At 41.1% G+C, this 16,536-nt stretch overlaps 1 protein-coding gene across 3 annotated transcripts in view; it reads right to left on the reverse strand.

Annotated features, from left to right (window-relative positions):
* Positions 1-13,964: 13,964 nt before the first annotated feature.
* Positions 13,965-16,536, reverse strand: part of LOC147624771 (E3 SUMO-protein ligase SIZ1-like) — a 63,226-nt gene continuing 60,654 nt past the window's right edge. The window contains exon 18 of one of the 3 annotated variants that reach the window (XM_086817991.1): positions 13,965-14,642. The gene's annotated coding sequence lies outside the window, so the exon portion shown is untranslated. Of the gene's footprint in view, positions 14,759-16,536 lie in introns of all 3 variants that reach the window. The other 2 variants (XM_086817992.1, XM_086817994.1) reach the window with 2 other exon arrangements.

The raw sequence follows: 16,536 nt of genomic DNA on the forward strand, positions 1-16,536 counted from the left end.
TCTATGCATAGAAAGATGCATATTGAAAATATTTTTATTATAAAAGTGTTACTTTCATCAATATTGATTTTTATGCATAAAGTGATGCATAAAAGATTTTTTTTAATTATAAAAGTGTTACTTTCACCAATATTGATTTTTATGCATAAAGTGATGCATAAAAGAATTTTTTTTAAAGTTATAAAAGAGTGATTTTCATTAGATTTAAATTCTATGCATAGAAAGATGCATAAAAGAATTTTCTTTTATATATAAAAGTGTTATTTCCATTGAAGTTGGATTTTATGCATAAAAAAAGGCATAAAGAATTTTTATATCAAAATTAGAGCTCTCTTTGATTCTATGTTTAATTTCCATGAATAATCAATAAATGAATGAGAGAAAATTCTATCGTTTCATATTCACTCGGATGGTAATGAGAAAATTCAAAAAATCTATCGAAGTCGAAAATTTAGATAAATTGATTAATTTATTTCTCATAGGAATTCGTGGTGATGGATTAGTTTAGAATTTAGTTAAGTGAATATTCAATGAATGAAATTCAGTAAAATAGTGATTGAAATATCATTCCCTTTTGAGAAAGGTAGTTCAAGAAGAACCTTACCAGACTCGAACCCAGAATCAGACTTTGACCAAGACCAAACTCTTCGTTTCAAGGAAAGACGATGTGACCAGTTTAAGAAAATACACTCAAATCACCCACCGAATCTGAAACTAAGTTGAGACCCTTTGATTTTGATCTGAGGATCAAGGTTATAGAATTCGAGGAATTCTGTTTGGAATTCAGACCTGCGACGATCAAGAAGTCTTGGGATACGGATTTAAGATATACTCATTATATTCAAAGAAAATCAAAACTGAAAACTTGCATAGAAACCCTATTTTCTTAAAGGACTATCTTACGCCAGAATGTTGGAGGAAGCATTTGGTATATGTGTTTTTCTAAGGGAAGTTCGGTTGCAACATCTGGTGGAGAGTGTTCAAAGGACAGCTCACGTGGCAAAGCCTGCCCAGGTCTTGACCAGCCTCGGTACGGTTAAAATGGTGCGCTTCCGGTACGATGGACGAGGGCCGACGAAGCAGTCCTCCTCCTTGAGTGAAGTACGAGGCCACCTAAGGAAGATCCTGGAGGGTTCTGACTAGGCGATGCATGGGCTCGCAATGCCGAGGATATCCATGCATATGTCGTGGAAGATATTGTATGATAAATCAATGTTTATTGTATTCTGTTATTGGATCTCAGCTGACCAGCTGGACTCAACGGAGAGTCCAGAGTGATACAATTTTTTGTGAGAAATAAGGATTGGATGGAAATTTTGAGCTATGACATTTGTAACCAATAATTGTTTGTCAATGGATTGTTTTATAAATTAAAGTTTAAAGAGGAGTGTGTGCGTATCTATACTCTAAAGCAAAAGTTAAGAAAGGCATTCAATTATGGGTGGGTGAGTACTTGTCTGGTTCTACCAATTCTAAAGGTTGGGTGGTGGCTAACCCATGGGCCGGATGCTGGAATCAGTAGAGTTTTAATGATAAAATTGATTAATAGGAATATGCTTAGAACTCGAGTAGTTGAATAAAAGCTTGAAGACTTCTCAAATGAATAGATCAACGGCTATGCCTGATTCAATTAGAAAAAAAGCGTTGATTCCTTCAAGTTAAGTCTGTAATAAATTTTTCTTCTATCAGATAAAGGTTAGTCTCTTGACCTCGTTAGAAAATTCGTTAAGAAATTTAAAAAGGTGGAATCGTCCCCGTCAAGGATTTAATATTCACGTGATCACAAGATTTTTTGTGATAATAACACATGTGAACAAGTTATTCACATGTTCTCATGTTATCGTTCACAAAATAACAGGTCACTTGCCATTTGAGAACCCCTTAAAAGCTTGGCTACAAATGGGAATAAGCTATTCACATGTTCTCATCATGTTACCATCTTCACATAATAGCAGGTCAGTGGCCACCTAAGCAGATTTTTTATGCCCGACAAAGATAATTTTTTTAGGCCCTTATGAAAGCTTTGTGAATATAACATGTGATCACAAGATTTTTTGTGTTATTAACATATGTTATTAATATGTTTACATGTTCTCATTTACGCCAGTGAAATCCTTGGTCCCCGTTTTTCGGGCAAGGGAAATTTTCTCGGTTTCGGTTTCGGAACGACCACCAGATTAGTCTCGTTCCCGGACATTTGAGGGCGAGGCCCCAAGTGGGAAACCTTGCCCCGCGCAAGAGGAAACTACTTCAGCTGCTACCAACCGGGAATCTGGTGCGCAGCAGAGGGGATAGTGGGATCTCACATCCTTGTTGGCATCGTGAACAGTCTTTGAAGCTTCTTAGTGGCTTACATATATTGTAACTAATATTAGAAATTCCATATTATTCCACTTCCACTTTCTCCACCTCCTATCTTCTTTCGAGAGAGAGTGCCAAAAGAGCAAATTAAATTCGAGCTATTGCCTAAGTGACATTATGCATGGAAGTAAGGGAATCTTGCATAGTAATCTACCCTTTTGACTCAAGTAAGCCAAATTTGATGCTAGTTCTCTTAGAGAAGGATTTCGATTTGCCATGGCTGTAGATATTTTGCACATCTTACCATCTCAAAAATATTTAGTCGTCTAAATTGCACTTACAAATAAAGCTACCAAAATTATTTTTTAATTTGAAAAAAAGGTGTATTCATTTAAGTTAGATGAGTTTGGAATTAACAGCATCATCTATCAATGACCTCCTCTTGAAAAAAACTACAATCACAAACTAGTTTGGTAGTATCTTTTCTTCATAAGTCAACACAAATTTCTTTGTCTCAATGGCTTAAAATAGCGCTGGTAGATTAAATGTATTGTATTTGGCAACCACTAAAACAAATAACCAAGTGCTACCTCCACATGCAAGGGTGAAACTAAAATTTTACAATAAAGGCTATTCGTAATGGAGTGTTGCTTGACCACAATGAGATCCCAATGCTTTCTTTGTCAATGATACACATCAATAAATCTATTTTATTTTCATTGATATGTATATTCAGACAAATTATTTGATATGTATTAATTAAATTCCACTAACGTGGCATTTAAGTAATACAACTTTAAAAGATGAGTTTTCTCCAATCCCTTCCTCTCCTCTTTCTCTCTCTCCCTCACTCTACTCGTTGAGTGAGCCCTTTGAGGGTTTTTGTAGAGAATTGTGGACCTTAAATAGAAAGGATATGGGTGAATGCATGCAAATAAAAACTATATGTGGGGTCATCATTTCATTTCCTTAAATAGATAGGATTGCAAATAGAAAGCATAGGGGTGAACGTATGCAAATAGAAATGATATGGAGAGTCATCATTTTATTGCCTTAAATAGACAGAATATGGGGGTCATCATTTCATTTCCTTAAATAGATAGGATTGCAAATAGAAAGCATAGGGGTGAACGTATGCAAATAGAAATGATATGGAGAGTCATCATTTTATTGCCTTAAATAGACAGAATATGGGGGTCATCATTTCATTGATTCTTTCAAGCATTAATCTCATTACATACTAAAATGAAACCTTAGAAAAACACTCTTATTCTTGAAAATCTCACATAATATATTTTAATGAAAATGCAAAAAAACATTTTGCTACCATATTCATAATGGCATGAGAATGGTACCTCTTCTTGTCCAATCTTTCACCTCCTTTACATGTTGCTTGTGTTGCAAGTGCCATATGTAAAGATGAAATACAAATAGTGAACACTCCCCTACATGCATGAAAATGTAAGGTTGAGATTATGTGTATCCCAGACCATCAAAATTGTGACATTATACTACATTCATCATCAATATGACACCAAAATGTTTTTTGCATTTTCATTAAATATATTATGTGAGATTTTCAAGAATAAGAGCGTTTTTCTAAGGTTTCATTTTAGTATGTATCAAATGTTTCTTTGTAAACAACAAGTGACATAGTGTTCATTCCATCACTTTTTAAGCAGTGTCCAGCTTTTTCATGGCCACTTTTGTCTTGGGTATGGAAGAAGAGCGCTCAATGTGGCACGAATCATCCTCCTCTTTTCAAGTTGAGGAGTGTGGGATCTTAAGTTCCCAATCATCTAGTTGGATAAGTCTCTCCAAAGTGAGATTTTCCTTATAAAAGACAACTTATCATGAAGTCTTCGACTTCCAAGGATAAGAAGGCTATGATGCTACTATGTGTCTCGTGCGATGATATTCATGCTTACTTGGCTCGTATCGCTTGGAATTAGGGTTGTACTTTACTATGTAGGGGATATGCATTGATCCTTCCCTAGGCATTCATCTGATGGGGTTAAAATGAAATCGTCACCTACCACATGGGAGAAAATATTGTGGTGTGACTATGAAGACCCATGAAAGGCCAACGTTTACCTCCCACTTAATCTTCCTTCACTGCATCTAGCAATGTGGAGTTTGGTTGCATTTGTTCTTGAGGTAGAGGCTCTAGGACTGACTCTTTTTGTGGCTTCTTAACAATGGCCATGGGTTTTATTACAACCTTTGGTAGCCTCTAAGGTTCCCTTACTAGTTCTATGATCGACTGTGAAATGGGATTATGACACGCTCGGGCCGGGTCAATGGTTTGTACTCGATCACTTGCTCAAGTACTACCTCTAGTTCACAGCTTATACCTTTGTTATAAGATCTTGGGCTTGTTTCATTCGCTCCTTCTGTGACATGGGGTTGGGGTACTCTTTGAGTTGTAGTTTGCATAAAAAGAGCTTGTTTAAGTGGGAGATCGCTCCTTGTCTCCATAAGAGGAAAGCATCATCAAAGCTATCATCTGAACCACTTTCAATGATCACTAGGTCATTGCCTTTACAACTATTCAAGCTTTGCATTTTTGCGTGCTCTTCAAGGTTTTCTTCTTTGGGACCTCTGGTTTTGGCCCTTTAGCCTTTGTATGGATAGCATTTGGGCTTGCACATCTAAGGCTCTTTGGGTTGCTAGCTTTGGGGTTCAATCCTAAGATTTTCTGCTCCTTAGTTGCCTTCGTTGTTTCCTTGGTAATTTTCCTCATCTTGGTCTAGAGCCTTGTGATGGCATTAAGCAAGACTATATGAATAAGTCCTCCTTATACACTTAACAAGTTACTCTCGTGGAAGTGGTTGATGCTCCTGCCATTGGGGTGATCCTCACACTATTAGGGCCCTTGAAAGCATGTTTAAATCCACACTTATAGTATGTGCCTCCATATAGAATAACATTAGGGTTTGGCACTGGATTTGGGAATGGAGTCGACACTAGATTTGGGGCACGTGATGCGACGGCTCTATGAGGGCACTTAGTAACATGATATAGGCCCTTACAATGGAAACATTGAAGAGGTGGCTTGCATAATGTTATTCAAGTTTCTTACCCTTTGTTACATCATAGCTTCAAACAAGGAGGCATAGTCAATGGAGGGAGTTGTTCTCCATATCCATATGAATGGTACTACTCATATGACTCGTAGATCTCTTGTTCATATGACTCGTACTGCTCACGTTACTTGTAGCTCTCCTGTTTTAGACTTTAAAGTTTGCTAGTAAAGTCCGCAAGTATTGTTGTATTGATGCAGTTCTAGGAGAAAGCAGTTAGGGTGGTATGGCATTGGTGGCGATCTCGGTGAATACCTCTTGGTATAAGCTTCTGCTAAATGGGCATTGGATTATGTGCCAACTGAGAAGCATTTGGTATGGGTGCTAGGGCTAGTGGTTATTTTTGGCGCCATGATCATAGGTTGTGGTGTTTGGTTTCCTTGGTACCAACAATGGGTTGTATCATGCTTCCCATGGCAATGAGCACAATATTGTTATTGTTTAGCCCTTGGGCAAACACTTTAGTTTCATTAGCAAATTGCACATTGAATCATATCCCTTTGTGGAAATAAATGTGGGTGTCCCGCTTAAGGATTTGGTTGGGGTTGGCCCTTAGGGCTGAACATGCTTGCCTAATTGGTTGATAAATTTTTTTGCCAACTCGTCCATGCTCATGTCTTTGACTAGGACTCTAGGTGGTGCTAGTTAGGCACCCTTAGTCATTGAGGCTTAAATGATGTATCTCCTATTTCTTTGTTTGGTTGATGACTTCTGGAGATAGCTCACTCACATAGATCCATGCCAAACCAGCCCCGATATCCCATAAGACACTTCAATTGAAGAGATTCGCACAGAACAACGCTAGCAGCACCTGATTTGCAGACACTTACGTTTTTGGGGAGAAATGCAATGGCAAGCCAATCGTAGAGTTTCAACCTAATTTGATCAACACTTTGGGGTTTTTGATAGTTGTGAATCTACCTGTAGCATTGGATTCGTGAATAGTCAACCACTGAAGCCGCCTTCAACTTGTGTCCTCCTCAAAGACCTAGTTTGGTAAAGCTATGATTAATCCATGCTTAAAAAGGTTAATGACTTGATTAATGGATCCATACTATGACTAATCCATTACAATTGAAGGCCACAAAGAGATTTTTTCTCTTTTATTGCCCTATCTATTCAAGATCATCACTCCAAGTTAACCCATTCTCTGTAGAGCAAACAGTTAATTACCTCTTCTAATCAAGTGATTAATGCTCATCATTGAGGTGATTTTGGACCATTGGAGGTTCAATCTTACCATTGGGGACCTGTTGTACCCTCCCAAAGCTTCATCTTGAGAAAGTCCCTTGATTTACCCCTATGATGGTACTCTACAAATCATGGTATTTTTTGCACAGTTGACAAAAAATTTACTTTTACTAATACCTTGATTAGTGTTAATGATCTGAGGTTCCTTGGGCATTTCATGGTTGAATCTACATATTTGGATGTTGCTAAACCTCTGCAAAGCAAGATCCAAATGAGCATATTCTGGGCGCCCTCTACAAATTAAGGAGGATCTCACTTTCCCTCAAAACTAGGTAATGGGTGCTCACTTCAAGAGTTTCTTAGGGTCTTGCTTAAAGATTAATCATGTCGTAATAATCACTTGTACTCCAACCTACTTAAGAGGATCACATCTAATGGAAGAGTACATCACTCTCACTTTCTTATCATCTTCTTGTCATTATGTTGCTCATTACTCTAATCTTATGTAATTGGGTTAATCTCATTTTTCTAAGCTTAATGATGCCAAAAAAACCACTAGCCCTACCACCCATACCAAATGCTTTTGAGCTGGCACATAATCCAGTGCCCATTTAGTAGAATCTTATACCGAGGTATGCACCGAGACTACCACCAATGCCATACCACCCTGACTGCTTTCTCCTAGAACTGCATCAATGCAACAATACTTGCGAACTTTGCTAGCAGACTTTAAAGTTTAAAACAGGAGAGCTACAAGTCATGTGAGTAGTACAAGTCATACGAAGAGCTACGAGTCATATATGAGTAGTACCATTAATATGAATATGGAGAACAACCCCATCCATTAACTATGCCTCCTTGTTTGAAGCTATGATGCAACAAAGGGTAAGAAACTTGAATAACATTATGCAAGCCACCTCTTCAATGTTTCCATTGTAGGGGCCTATATCATGTTACTAAGTGCCCTCATAGAGCCGTCACATCAAGTGTCCCAAATCTACTACCAACTCCATTCCCAAATCCAATGCCAAGCCCTAATGTTATTCCATATGAAGGCACATGCTATAAGTGTGGATTTAAACATGCTTTCAAAGACCCCTAATAGGGTGACAATCACCCCAGTGGCAGGAGCATCAACCACTTCCACAAGTTTAACTTGTTAAGTGTATAAGAAAGATTATTCATATAGTCCCCCTTAATGCCATCACAAGGCTCTAGACCAAGATGAGGGCAATTACCCAAGGAAACAACGAAGGCAACTAGGATGCAGAAAAGCTCGGGATTCAACCCCAAAGCTAGGAACCCAAAGAGCTTGAGATGTGCAAGCCCAAATGCTATATATGTAAAGGCTAAAGGACCAGAACCAAAGGTCCAAAAGAAGAAAACCTTGAAGAGCACGCAAAAATGCAAATCTTGTACGATTGTAAAGGCAATGATCTAGTGACCATTGAAAGTGGTTTAGATAATCGCTCTAAAGATGCTTCCCTCTTATGGAGACAAGGAGCGATCTCCCACTCAAACCAGCTCTTTTTATGCAAACCTTGTAAAGAAACAACTTAAAGAGTACCCCGACTCCATGTCACAGAAAGAGCGAATGAAACAAGCCCAAGAGCTTATAAGGAAGGTACAAGCTTTGAATTAGAGCTAGTACTTGAGCAAGTGCTTGAGTACAAACCATTGACCCCACCCGAGCGTAACCCCATTTCACAATCGATCACATAGAACTAGTTAAGGGAACCTCAGAGGCTACAAAAAAAGTCAATCCTAGAGCCTTTGCATCTAGAACAAATCCAACCAAACTCCACATTGCTAGATGTAGTGAAGGAAGATTCAGTAGGAGATAACAGTTGGCCTTTCATGGATCACCAGTGTCACACCACAATATTTTTTCCATGTGATAGGTGACAATTTCATTTTGACCCCATCAGATGAATGCCTAGATAAGGATCAATCCATATCCCTTACATATTAGTAGGTACAAGCCTGACTCCAAGCGATACGAGCGCAAATATCATTGCATGAGACACATAGTAGCCTCATAGCCCTGTTATCCTCAGAAGTCAGAGTGATAAATTCTCTTTTATAAGAAAAATCTCACTTTGAAGAGACTTATCCAACTAGATGATTGGGAACTTAAGAGCCCACACTCCTCAACCTGAAGAGAGGAGGATGATTCGTGCCACAATGAGCACTCCTCTTCCAAACCCAAGACAAAAGGATAGCCAAAAGTGGCCATGAAAAAGCTTGGACACTACTTCAAAAGCGATGAAATGAACACCTTGTTACTTGTTGTTTATCTGAGATTTTCAAGAATAAGACTGTTTTTCTATTTGCAATCCTATCTATTTATGGCAATAAAATGATAACCCCCCATATAGTTTCTATTTGCATGCATTCACCCATATCCTTTCTATTTAAAGTCCACAATTCTCTACAGAAAGCCTCAAAGGGCTCACTCAAGGAGTAGGGAAAGGGAGAAAGAAAGAAAGAAAGAAAGCTTTATTAATGTCTACTAGAGGCCGAAGTCGGCCTATGAGACAAAACAATATACAATTGTCAAAGTCCTTTGGGTATCCAGATAATAGAAAAAGGTACAAGGTACAAAGTTGAAAAGCTAAAAACTGAAAAGCTAAGGATCGATGGGAGAGTGGACCATCAAAACTGACAAGGGAAGGATGGAGCTCTATCACTAGGGGCTCAATGTGCAGTACTGTATGCATCGGGTATACAATCATGCTATGCAAATCTAGCTAGCTCCACCCAGTACCATACGGATGTAGGATGGTGTACATCAGTAGGGGAGGAGCAAAGACCTCCTGTAGGATCCTCCCTAGATTTGATAAAAAATGTGTGAGCCTCTCCTGGACATAAAGCTGGTGGCGAGACCGGAACTGAGTGATCTCTCTCAGATGAAGTCTGGGGGTCTGGTAGCGTGGTGCTCTCTGTCTCCGTTGAGCTCGAAGATCCTCTACGCTCCTGTGTCCTCCACCTCTAGTGTGGGCATCACCTCAAGGTGCTCGAAATCATAAATGTCGCATTATCAGCTTTGTGTCTGTGCATTGAAGTCCCCCATAAGGACAACTTCCCCTAGGTTGGAGTAGTGTATGATCTCATCTAAAAGGGGTGCATATGGTGACTCTCCCAATGGCCCTGTGTCCTCCTCCTCCTCTCTACTCTCTCCTCTTCTGTCATGGGATATCTCGATCCTAGAAGTAGCATAGAGCAATGTATAACACCCTGTCTGCCGAGAGCTGCAGTCTGATCCACATGTATATAGCCTCTTGGTCACGTGCTACCACCCGTAGGCGCTCATGTAGCTCTCGCCGGAAGAGTACCGCTATGCCTCCAGATCCTCTCGATGTGCTCTGTCGTGTGGTACCCGTGTGTGTAGACTCCCACTGATAACCCTCTACTTTGGGTAGCCCCCTCTTTGGGCTCTAGTGCGTCTCTGAAAGTAGTGTGATGTCCCGTCCCTCCATGGCCTCCTCCATCCTCCCAGGATGTGTCCAAAGTGCTCCATTGTAGTTCCAAACTGCTATGTGTATCTGTGAATCTAGATCCTCCATAGCCAATGTCCCATAGGCCGCCTGGCGCTAATCCGTGGCCTTGCCATCGATGATGACACGGCCATCCCGATAGAATATGCTCTTGCCCTCTTTCCGAGGCGGTAGGACTCTCGGCATGCATCTTTTCCTGTGTTCTATTTGCATCCTCGTAAGGTCATCATCCAAATAGATGAGATCTCCCTGTAATCCTCGTAGAATCACCCTCTTCCTCATGAAGGTGGCCCTCTCCGTCTCTCCTGCAAACTCTAGGATGAGGGCTCGGTTGCGTGTTGAGTCTTTCTCGGCTCTCCATGCTTTGGTGAAGGGGACAAGGTCCTCTTCCCTGTAGCCGAGCTTCGTGTGCATAGAAGCTTTCCATCTTTCTCGAGAGTGGAGTCGGGTGTCTCAGCTATACATGTGAGTCGAATGTTGAGGCGACGGGCCTGCCTCATCTTCTCCTCTTCAATGGTGGTGTGAATGATTTGGTGTTCTTCCCTTTGAGTCTCATCCCTCACTTCTTTACGGATGTTCTTCTTCACCACTTCAAACATCCTGATTGCTTGGCTTCGAGTTTCCCCTCCATGTCGTTTGTGATCTCCTAGGAGATCTCTTCTTTGATGGCTGTGAGAGTGTTGTCATCGATCTCCCCTTCTTTCTTCTCGGTGTTCTTGACGGCTACCAGTTCCACTTTCAATGCACTCACCTCCTCCTTGAGTGACGTGTTCTCTTGTTCAAGTTCCATGACCCGAACTTGGAGGGCCATGATGTGCCGGTGTAATTTGTTCTCCACCTCATTGAGGTTGGAATCGGATGTCTTCTTGTTCTCCTTGATTAGTGCCTTCATTACCGTCTCGAGAGCCTTGAGCTTCTCTTGGAGACTCGAAGCCATTCCTCGAGATTACTCTACAGCGCTTCCCACAGGCAAAGAGAAGCGAGAGAGGGAGCATAGTAGAGAGAGAGAGAGTACTTCTGGCAATGGAGGACAGGCCAGCACAACGCGAGCAGGGCAACGCCAGGCACAACACAGCAAGGGTGCGCAGCACAAGCAGGGCAGCTCGGGTGGGTGGGTACGAATAGGCGCACCACAGCACGAATAGGGCAACGCCAAGCGCAACGCAACAAGGGTGCATAGCACGAGCGGAGAGAAAGAAAGATATATTAAGCGTCTACTAAAGACCCAATGAGCCTATGAGACCAAAGTGGTACAATAATGTCCATGGCATATCTCATCATGGAATGGAAAATAAAACAGAATGAAAACATAAATATAGCTATCTCACTGGGGTGATACAAAAATGTCCATGGAAACTCGTCATGGAAAACTAAGAACATAAAAACATGGGAGCAACATCAGCTCCGAATAGATGGTATACCACTCTCCAAAATGTCAAGCATGGGGTTGACGAGTATGGCCGAGAGGTCTCCCTCAGCTATGTCACATGGAAAGTAGCTCGATGGCAGTGGAGCATGTCCTGGATCTGGAGCTCATGAGGTGATCGTGGGCGACGGGGGATCGAGGGCGTCGGGCACGCTAGAGTGTAGAGGCTCGGTCCGAGGTAACTCCTCTCGGGCGAGGTAGGTCCAGAGCAGCTCGTGGAGGGTCCACAAGATCCACTATGTCGGTTTCCTCCACCTTTTGGGTCCGGAAGAAACTGGTGATGGTTGGCTGCCGAGGGAGGGGGCGGGGTGGCTAGGGCCTGTGTCTCAAGAAGGTGTCCCTGTGTCTACGGAAGGAGCTGGGGAAAACTCATCTTCTAAAGTTATATTAATTAAATGCCACGCTAGTGGCATTTAATTAATACATATCAAATAATTTGTCTGAATATGCTGGGTGAAATCTTCTACACCAACACAAACGATGATTGCAAGAAGATGGTGAATGATTTATACTCTTTTTAGGAAGAGCATATTGGTGGGTGCAACCCACAATGTAGCATGAAATAATATTTTGTCGAATCCAAGGTAGACATGTCATGCTACTATTGGTTCCATAACTTGGCCATGATCCTGACACTTTAGGGTTGGATGCGTCATCATGAAGACAAGGATTGGTATGGATTTTAGCAAGGACTGTAGCCCCATTTAAGGGCTTTTTGTGCATGCTGTATTATTACTGCTGATGTATTCCTACAATGTAAAGAGAGCGATTAACATGCCTAATTCAACTGTCCCTACTCACAAACTATACAAACACTTTCTTGGGATTGCAAAAGACATTAAAAAAACCATTAAGCTTGCCTCGCCTTCAAAATCACCATTTTGCATGTAAGGCTGAATTCGAATTGGGTCTGAGGCCACAAAAGATTTCAAACTGTACGTGGATGCTATTTAGCCTAAAAGCTGCCTCTAGTGCTTTGTACTCGCCCTCCACAACATGCAAAGCTTAAAATTCTTAGAACTTAGGAGTCCCAATAGACCTGTGCGCCTTACATCATTGACCATACACCTAGTAAAAGATGTGCTCTGTTTCACAAAGAGAGAAGGCGTATCATTCTATCTTTATTTCTCATGTGGACTGCTACTTGCAGTCTACGCAGACAACCATACCTTGCCACTTCTTAAATTGATCATATCTACTGTGCAAGACGAAGCACCTTGTGAACATAACACATGGGACCATAATGCATTTGAAAGTAGAATGTAGATGAACTCTTGCTCCTTCAATACGCGTAAATACAATGTAAGGCCATCTCAGCCTGCAAGACCCCCCCAAAAAAAAAAAAAAAGTAGGGCTGCCAAAACACCCATTTTACGCCTCTCATTGGCATAGCTAGCTAGTACCCAGATCCCTACACTTGAAAGTCAGTCTCTCATTCACCGAGAAGATTGTAGAAGCCAATGTCGGGTACCTACTACTGGAAAGTGGTCAATATAACAATCAATGTCACCCTTAGGCTAAGGTAGCCTTCCCCATGAGCTACAGTTTATGGACAAAACAAAAAAAACTCGACGCCATAGCATCCATCAACCTCATCCAACAGATACAATGTTTATTGTGGATCTCTCATATCCACTGCCAGTTGGAGCGTTTTTAAGTGGTCAAAAGTTTCTGCAATACAAATCCCGGGGATTTTTGAATTCCCAGATATATTAGGCATGTAGATTGAGAAATTCCTGCAAACCTTTCTAGTTGTGGGGATAGCATCTCTTGGCTGACATACGTTTGCTCAAAACAAGAACCTGAAAATTAAATTTAGCTTGATGTAAGTCCACCAGCTGCTAACCACGTGTTTATCGTTCTCTACTTCTTCAAGCATTCTGGTAGTCTTTTTGTCTTATGCCATATTCAAGGTGCATCAGCGAACCAAAAGGAATTTATCCAAAAACCTTGAGAGCTGAAACAATATGGATACAAAATTCCAATGCTACACGTACACTTTTACTGCATCATTCGACTCTCTAGTGCCAACAGCACCTTATGCTCTCATCAAATGAGCCTTTAACTTTCTGGACAGTAAAAGCACCTTCACATGAACAAAAGGGTGCCAGTCTTTTACACGGCATTGTCTCTGAGAAGTTTCTATTTGCCCATTTCTCATGCTTTCCAGATTCAGACATCAGAATATATCACACAGCGCCTGCTTAGCTGAATGGACATTCTGTGATCGAATGCCTTTGTTAAGTCTTTAAACCACTACATAGGCATGAAGGCAAGAGAAACAAGACCAGAAGATGAGGAACAATTCTAGGGCCCAGACATTGTGCATCCCAACTCAACTCGAACATCAGCATTGATATTCAATCTATGTACGTACATTCACACTATTACATCTTACAAGCAACAGTGCATAACAGATTGAAAGCCTGTGACTAACCAATATGGGATAATGCACACACGATCCTATTAAGAAATATCATCCTTCCAGATTTCTGAGGAATTCGAATTCACATTGAACCTGTGTCAGGTCCTACCCTAAAGTACATTTGACCAGCTAACTGGCCCAAAAAACTATATAGTTCAACTGGAAGAAGGTTAGAGAAGAATACTCCAGCCTCAGCTCGTCCCAGGTTCCAACTTTCTCTAATTGGAATTTTCCAACTGTGCCAACTGATGCAGGAGTTTCTTGCTGTCAACTATTCTGTATTTCAGTGTGTTCGGGCAAAGTTAAGCTCAGCCTTCCCCCAGACAGTGAAAACACAATGATGTGGACAGAAGTACAGCCAAAAGTGCCATAAAAATAAAATATAAATTAGCCTGTAGAGTCTATATAAAATATTGTAAGAGGAAGAGTATCTAGCATTTCCTTAGAGCCATTGACACAAAATAAAATGAGCATCAGATGAAACATTAAGCTCTGGCTAGGTGCCCATCCACCATAGCCACAAAAAAATACTCTCTAAGGATGACTTGATTGCATAGGCATCAGCAAATCCCATCTTTTAAGGATCCAGGTTGTGAACCATCCATGTGTCTGCCACATATCTCAAACCTGTAGTGACCCATATCAACTCCTAGTAGGTTGGACCATCCTCTGGGGTCTCTACGCACTTATTTGCATGTCTTCTGTCTAAAAACTCTTGCCTGAAATGGCTTCAGTTCAGAAACAAACGAGCCACAACAGTTTTGAGATTTGGTCATTCAAAAAGTATTAGAAACGCTTTCCTGAACAATTGCAAACATTAGGACTGATGGAAAGTCTGCATGAAAGGATGATGAATAAGTGCCCACTTCTTGAGCCCAGCTTTAAGAAACAAGAATATATATGCATGCATGTATGTTTGTATGTAGATGCAGATGATGTCTGTGTTTAGTGTCATGTATATGTGTGTTATATGCATAAATGAATACAAGCATGCATGCGCCTACGCACATACATAAATACATACATATATACATGCATAATGTATGTCTATATATGTGCATGTGTTTATATAGGTGCATACATCCATACATACATGTGTGTGTGCGTGGGTGCACGTGTTCCATCAAAAGCCCATCGTTGAATAACCGACCCTCTTCATTTGTCAATCACTTCTCACTATTTGGAAAATCCACTTCTAAAATCCTTTGTGAACAGGATAGTCACCTAAATCTACAAATTAAAGGTTGTACCTTTACAACTAAACTGGAGCTGAAACCCAACCCCAGACTGCAGCTAAGTCATAGACTCTAGTTTTGGGCCCAATTTTTTATAAGAATCTGCCATGAAAAATAAAACATCTGGGAAAGAAGTTGTGTTTGAGAGAATGAAATCCAAGTTTCATTTGGTATTAATCGTGTTGGGCCCCCACAATGGTCTAGCTCTGTGTCCGTTAAGTGCCTCCCTGTGATGCAACACTTCCTTGATAAAGGCAGCAAGATCAATGTGGTCTTACACTGCCACAATAGAAAACAGTGGATGCCCGCAAAGATCATACGATGTGAGGAAAGCATACGTGAACCCATAGCAGAAGCTAGGCATTCCAAAAAGTATGCTGCTCAGTCCCCTGCACCCCTATGGAGAACACTCTACATGCCTCTCAAGCTACCATAGCATCACATCTCGATTGATGAGAGCCAAGTCAAATGGCGGCAAGTATGCAAAATTGCACATCATGGCACTCGCTCTGTCAATTAGAATGGGTGAGAAAGGGCCATCATAGCAATGAAACGTGATTCAAAAAGTATGAGACACGTTTCGTGTTTCGTACTTCATGAAACGCGTTTCAAACAGGCGTTTGGGCACATTTCATAAACACTATTTTTTCATGGTCAAAAATGCGTGACCCACAGTAAGCAGAGAAAAAAAGAGTTGCACAGTTTTAAAAAACATGTGCCGTGCTTCCACGAGTACCTGCTATGTTATGACCCTGTGCTTTTCCCTCTCGACAACAAGCAGGTGGGCATGGGCACGGGCACGGGCACGGGCACAGGATGCACAGTGTGAACAGGCATTAGTTTGGATATAAAAAGGAAACCCATATATGGTGGCCAGCCCAAGTGTGAAAGGGGACAAAAGGGATTTTAAAGTTTATAAGGTTTAATAACCTTTGAAGGCTTAAAAATAATATTATTTGGAAGAATGCGTTTTTGCTATAAATCTTGCTTTCTGGAAAGCGAACTGAATCGCTTCTTTATAAAAGGCAAAGGGTGGCAAGATTCCGAAGGGTCGTGTGGTGTGGCGCATCACCATGGCGATCCAGGGGTTGAGACATGTTTTCCCCTAGTTGCTGCCTTGGGGGCTTGAGTAAGGGTGGGTGGGAAAAGGGGTGTAACACAAATCAAAGCAGCGAGGCGGGCTACAGAGGTGTGCACAGAGTAGAGCAGAGAGGCGGGCAGAGGTGTGCAGGTTGGTGCGCATATAGAGCAACAAGGCGGGCTACAGATGTGCGCACAAAAAGAGAAAGAAAGAAAGAAAGATATATTAAGCATCTACTAAAGACCCAATGGGCCTATGAGACCAAAGTGGTACAATAATGTCCATGGCATATCTCAT

Source organism: Cibotium barometz, chromosome 24 (assembly GCF_041138505.1).
Source record: "Cibotium barometz isolate CiBa-2024 chromosome 24, ASM4113850v1, whole genome shotgun sequence".
NCBI classification, from domain to species: Eukaryota; Viridiplantae; Streptophyta; class Polypodiopsida; order Cyatheales; family Cibotiaceae; genus Cibotium; species Cibotium barometz.